Below are 7,103 nucleotides of genomic sequence, written 5' to 3' on the forward strand. Positions count from 1 at the left end.
AGACTAATTTCTGGTTATCACTTGAGAACTGAAAATAGTTTTAACCTGGCGCTTAAAATATTTTTAGTTGGTAAGATTTATGTTAGAATGGAGATCATTCCATTATAGAATACAAGTGTGACAGAAAGTTTTTACATAATAAGCCAGCGTGTCTGATCTGGTAGCAGCATTTTGGATGTATTTGGGGTGGTTATGTAGCCTAACACTTGTTGTAATTTGTTTCTTAAATGCTTTGGAACATTAGTTTTATAGATGTAAACATGGTTTACTTTCATTTATGTAAGGCTGTAGTCATCAGGCAACATTTCCACTTTTACAAATTCCTCCGCTCATATGGTTCCTGCAAGACAAGTCTAACATAAATCTTATAATTCTATTTTGAGCCGCTTGCTGTCGAGACTAATGTAATTTGGATAACCCGAAGTACCATGAACTACAAACATAATGACAATGGCATTGGATGAGTACATACCACAATGAAAATAAGCTTACATGCTTTTTTGTGTTATCCTCGGCAATTGTAATCTTTATTTCAAACTGTGCTCTTTTCATTATCTGCATTTCATGTATTTGATTCATTACCAAATAGACTTATTATTATCATTATAATTATTATTATTATTATTATTATTATTATCATCATTATTATTATTATTATTATTATTATTATTATTATTATTATTATTATTGTTATCATTATTATAAATAAAAGTATTTCCCTCAGCCCGTGTTCCCTTACCTCCTATCCACATTCGTCACAATGTATACACATTATTATTATTATTATTATTATTATTATTATTATTATTATTATTATTATTATTATTATTATTATTATTATTATTATTATTATTATTATTATCATTATCATTATCATTATCATTATTATTATCATTATTATTGTTATTATTATCATTGTTATCATTATCATTATTATTATTATTATTATTATTATTATTATTATTATTATTATCATTATTATTATTATTATTATTATTATTATTATTATTATTATTATTATTATTATTATTATTATTATCATTATTATTATTATTATTATTATTATTATCATTATTATTATACCAGCATGTTCTTGGTTTTCATTTTTTTGTATAATTTCTAAAAAAAAAAATATATATATATATAGTATTGAGTACTATATCAACTATGACCTCTCCAGACTGATTAAAAACAGTCCATGAAACTATAAAAATAACGGAGCAAGTGGGTCTATCGTGACTCTATCTTCTTTCCATTTCATTCTTTCCTTCCACTCCACCCCCAAATCCCCCCCTCCCCCTCCCTCCCTCTCCCCCATCTTATCTATCCTGCCCCCCTCTAAATAGATTTTGATCAAAGGTTACCCCTAAGTTTAGTCTCTATTACATTGTCACCACATCTGACTTATACTCCATCACAACGTACCAATTTATGGCTGGATCCAAACAATATAGATTCTGTTTTACCAAGATGCAGTGACTGTTTATTATCAGTTAGCCATTCTTGAACTGCAACAAACTCAGTGCCTAGGGCCTTATCTATCTATAGATACGTACCCGCCAACGGCCATACGTACACTATACCCCCTGACCCTACTGAGGATCACTATATTGAAACTGTCGGATTGTCTGGCGTTCTCTCTGTGTTGGCACGGTGTGTTTATGTTCATTAACTTGTATTGTAAGGTTATATTCTATTTATAGTGTGATATAATGTTGTATAAATTTCTGTAGTATTTATTATTTTTAGCAAATGCCGCAAGGCTTGGCGTGGGTAGTTTTTAGCGGGAACGTTGGCGTCAGTCGACGAATCACGTTCACGCCATCCGCACGCTTGTCCATTGTGTCGTGCCATATATTATATATTTTTTCCAATTCTATAAATTTGAACTGTGCCTCCTTAGTTTCATTAGCCACCCAGAACATTTCGACGGGGCAGCGGTCTTCCTGGCGAAGCTGTCGTCGCCATCCGAATGTTCGCTGGTGCTTTGCTCAAGGACCCTCACCGGAACCTGAAGTTTGATCAGAAGCTCATCGTCTTCGGTCGCCACGTCCGACCTCTCCTCGTTGGCGGTGATGTACTCAGCAGAAGGTCGTGCACGTGGCGAGGCATCCCGTCCACTTCCGCGTTCTGAGCCGATACCACTCTCGATCGTTACCGTGCCCAGTGAGGTCTTCTTGCACCACAGCGCTGGCCGGGGTGCTGAATCCACATGCAATCCCCAACAATGAAGCGACCGTTTTCGATCGTGGCCCAATGCTCCTGGTTCACTTCATATGATAATAATAATTAATAATAATAACAATAATAATAATAATAATAATAGTAATAATAATAATAATAATAGAAGGTTTATTTCAATTGCAGTAGTACACTGACAATAATACATTGCAAAAGCTGATTAAGAATATAGGACTTAAGAGTATATACACTGTACAAGTTCACATAGAGTTGATAATGTGCACAATGGATGGGATGGCACTGTTTTATACCAAGCAACCTGATCTCGTACCGAAAAATCTGGTTTGCAGGGGTGGAGGCAGCGTCGTTACCTTTCGGCATAGTATGGTATCGGCAAACCGTCTCTGCCGTGGATCACCCTTTCCGTGCCTGTAGGGCTTTCTCAGTCCTGTGATACCGCTCCGATATTCCGTTACCCGAAGGCATGTTTGCGTAGCGGTATTTCACTGCCATGCCCCAGCGACTGGCAAACTCGCAAAACATAGAACTGCGGAAACTGGCTGTATTGTTAGTCAGCAGTTCTTTGGGCGGCCCCCGTTAAAAGAAAGAGAGAAAAAAAAAAAACACGGACGCTAGCTGCTCTATGATGCTAGCGGAGTTTTGATTCTCCGCCAGATAACGTAACGGCTGGGGCCACAAACGATGAGAGTTAAGTAGTGTTGGTTTTTGAGGTGGCATATGTCCATACTTAACCCATTAAACTCTGATGACAAGATTCTTGTCATTTGGTCAAATAAAACAAAAACTCATAAAACACCAAAATGTTTGATCAAACACCAGAAAAATATGACGTCATCAGTCCTCCTCGCTTCGCTCGCGAGCGAAGCGAGGAGGACTGACGTCATATTTTTCTGGTGTTTGATCAAACATTTTGGTGTTTTATGAGTTTTTGTTTTATTTGACCAAATGACAAGAATCTTGTCATCAGAGTTTAATGGGTTAACCCATTCCAGATCTCAGGAACCCCAAGTTTCCCTTTCTCCAATCTCTCGGGCGCCGGGTCTGTAGACTGGCACACTTGACACGCGCCGACGACACTTTTCAACCTGCCGCCGCTGAACAGTCGGACTGATTCGTCTGCAGAAATACAACGTGCACTTAATGCCTGGATGCCTAGTGGTTTCATAGATTTTGGCAATGTCTTGCTCAGAACTGACCGTTGTCGCTCCCCATGCCTCCGGCTCGTTCTTGGAGTGAAGCCAATTTGCCGGTACTCAGGTCAATACATCTGCTTTGTTCTCGGCAGAAGGTACAAATTTCACGTCGAGACACAGGCCATATTCATCAATGATGGATCTTAGCGTCTCTAGGCGCTTACGAATCAATATTACAGCGGCAGCTTTGATTTTCCCGACAAAGTGTCCGTAACCTAATGGTACGCTGTTTAACCCATTCAACTCCGATGACAAGATGTCTTGTCATTTGGTCAAATAAAACAAAAAATCATAAAACACCAAAATGTTTGATCAAACACCAGAAAAATATGACGTCAGTCCTCGCTTCGCTGCGAGCGAAGCGAGGATTGACGTCATATTTTTCTGGTGTTTGATCAAACATTTTGGTGTTTTATGATTTTTTGTTTTATTTGACCAAATGACAAGACATCTTGTCATCGGAGTTTAATGGGTTAAGAGTCTGTAACCAGGGTGAGGTTTTTCATTTTCCAGGGGACAACGAGGTTCAGTCCCTTGACAACGGCATCCATCTCGGCAAACTTGATATGGGAGCATTCGTTCTTCTGTAGCTCGCGTCCAACTACACTGTGGCTTCGTCCTCTACCATATCCCAGCGTCAAGGCAGTAATTGATTCCCCACGCCCTACTTCTGTTAAGCACATAAGTTCATTCCTTTGTCTATCAGGATTTTACAGACGTTACATTCAAGGTTACGCTAGTCTAGCAGCACCATTAACTTTATTACTGAAGAATGACACACCCTTCATTTGGACACCTGACCAAGAGAAAGCCTTTAATGACTTAGAGAAAGCCTTAACCACGGCACCTGTCCTTGCTTTCCCAAACCACAAGTTTCCTTTCACAATCTACACTAATGCGTCCTATACAGGTCTTGGCGCAGTCCTCATGCAACAACACGGCACAAAACTTAGATCAATTGCAAATGCGAGCCGCACACTCAACAAACACGAGCGAAATTACTCAGTCACAGACATAGAAGCTCTAGCAGTTCTATACGCACTCAAACATTTCAAAGAGAGCATCCTTGGTTACGAAATACACATACATACACCTCTTCAAGAGTTCATGCCAACCTTTCATTTTGTTCAGGGGAAAGCGAGCCTAGTTGCAAACGCTCTCAGTCGCCATATTGCGACCATCACTCAGAATCCAATTTCAGTAACTCTTAAACAAGCGCACGTTACTCCGGAGGAGATATCAGACCCTCTTTGGAAACGTGTGATATACTTCCTCGACTCTACAGATACAACTGACACAAAAATTTCCTCCCGATCTCGACAATTACACGTTAGTTGATGACATTTTGTATCACAAAACAACACTAACGAACAAACATGAACCCAACTTGTAGTCTCTACGGATCTTACTCCAGAAGTTTGACAACTTATACACGATTCACCCATTGCTGCCCAACAACCTGGCAAGGAGAAATGTGTTACATATGCCAGATTACATTACTGGTTAACCATGACGAAGGATATACACACCTACATTGACGCTTGTCATCTTTGCGCGACTCACAAAGGTCATATCAGCGGTCATATTCCAATTCTAACTTACCCAACCCCTTCTAAACCATTCGACACAGTCGCTGTTGACCTTCTTAAGTTACCACTTACACATACCGGAAACCAATACCTCCTTGTCAGTGTCACCATTTTCCACGATTCTATATTCTTTTCCCCTAGCAGACAAGACAGCACAGCAGGTAGCAAAGACCCTTATTGACAAATTCGTATGCCCCTTCACTACATCCAAAACTCTGATTTCTGACAACGGGACTGAATTCAACAATGAGATTCTTTCACACATTTGTAATTACTTTCAAATAAAAACATAAAGCACTACTGCCTTCAGAAAAACGCCCGAACACCTGCTCGGACAATGGACCTAGCCAGCGTTTCGGGTCAAACGCCCGAACACCTGCTCGGACAATGGGCCTCGCCAGCGTTTCGGGTCAAACGCTCGAACACCTGCTCGGACAATGGACCTCGCGATTCCCGACTACAATAGAGGTGTCTCCTGTCATCCTCGCCAACCGAAGTAACAAACCTTTTTCTTCCATCAATATATGGCACCAATGTAATTAAGATGTAAAGAATATTCATTCTGGCAAGCCGCCGAGTCTTCTTCGAAGGTTATGTATAAACCAGAGAAGACTGGATCATTAAACCAAAGATAAATCCAAGAGTTTTGTCTCTCCAATCCAGAATAAAATGCAGATATTAACCCATTCAACTCCGATGACAAGATGTCTTGTCATTTGGTCAAATAAAACAAAAAATCATAAAACACCAAAATGTTTGATCAAACACCAGAAAAATATGACGTCAATCCTCGCTTCGCTCGCAGCGAAGCGAGGACTGACGTCATATTTTTCTGGTGTTTGATCAAACATTTTGGTGTTTTATGATTTTTTGTTTTATTTGACCAAATGACAAGACATCTTGTCATCGGAGTTGAATGGGTTAACTACAAATCTACACACACACACACACACACACACACACACACACACACACACACACACATATATATATATAGATAGATAGATAGGTAGATAGAATTCCTTCTCATTAGGATATAAATTGATCCTAATATTGACTGACCCACCAAACAAACATACGAGCTATCTTGTATTCATATCACACTAATTAAAAAGTACAACTCTTTTCTTACAAGTTGTCAATCATGTTAATGTAAAGATAAGTTATACAATAAAGAACCAGAGCCCTCCGCATCAACACCCGAGAACACGACTCCCATTTCTCAACTGGAATCAACACTGCACAAAATATGACACGCATATCCAACAGCATACTCTCAACTTGACAAGTGCCAATCCACTTGGAGATATGAGGGTAGTAAACTTACTCTAAGGCCTTTTTTTTTTTTTTTCTTTTTACAAATTCAATGTAATCATCTTTTATCTGTTTTATGCAAGTGCCTCTTAAATAACTTGAGGTTACATTTGTGCTACACAATTCTGCAAATATTTCTTGCTTGACTTTTGACAATTCAATAGCAATGGTTTTGTCAAATTGTATTTCTAAACCTGCAGAATCTGAAAATGAAAACAGGATGAGTACTCTTAGGGATCTTCTCATCTGTATTACTCTGAATATTTGGAGTGCAACTCGATTTCTATTCCAGCGACGTGACTTCTGTTGGAGCAAATCTTCAACAGCCCCATAGGAGGAAGATCTCTCCAGGACCTTATTTTGGTCCTCAGTTTCCTTGATGTGACGCTGGACTATGGTGAGCGTTTGACTGAGAGGATTCATTAAACTTTGAGCCATTTTTATAACTTCTCGTATGGCTGCTTCGACACTGACCAAACACTCGTGGAAATCTTGTCCGCCGGAGCTATACTTGGACAAAAGAAGGCTTCTGGCCTCCGAGTACTCAACCACCTGGTGCTTCAGGTCCTGGTGGAAGGGCCTGCACGCGGGACACATGTCCTGGCGACATTCTGTACACCACAAAGACAATACCTGTCCTCCATGGATGGGGCAATTGCCCGAATGTGGCAAAAGACCATCCCCCAAAATATTTAATGAGGATGTGAATCCACCACAACAACAAAAGAGGACAAAGATTTGGGAGTCTTGATGAAAGACAACCTGTCACCTGACAGACAGACAGACAGACAGACAGAGCAGCAGC

This window comes from Oratosquilla oratoria, chromosome 12, assembly GCF_046742065.1.
Source record: "Oratosquilla oratoria isolate Oo_2021 chromosome 12, ASM4674206v1, whole genome shotgun sequence".
Lineage (NCBI taxonomy): Eukaryota > Metazoa > Arthropoda > Malacostraca > Stomatopoda > Squillidae > Oratosquilla > Oratosquilla oratoria.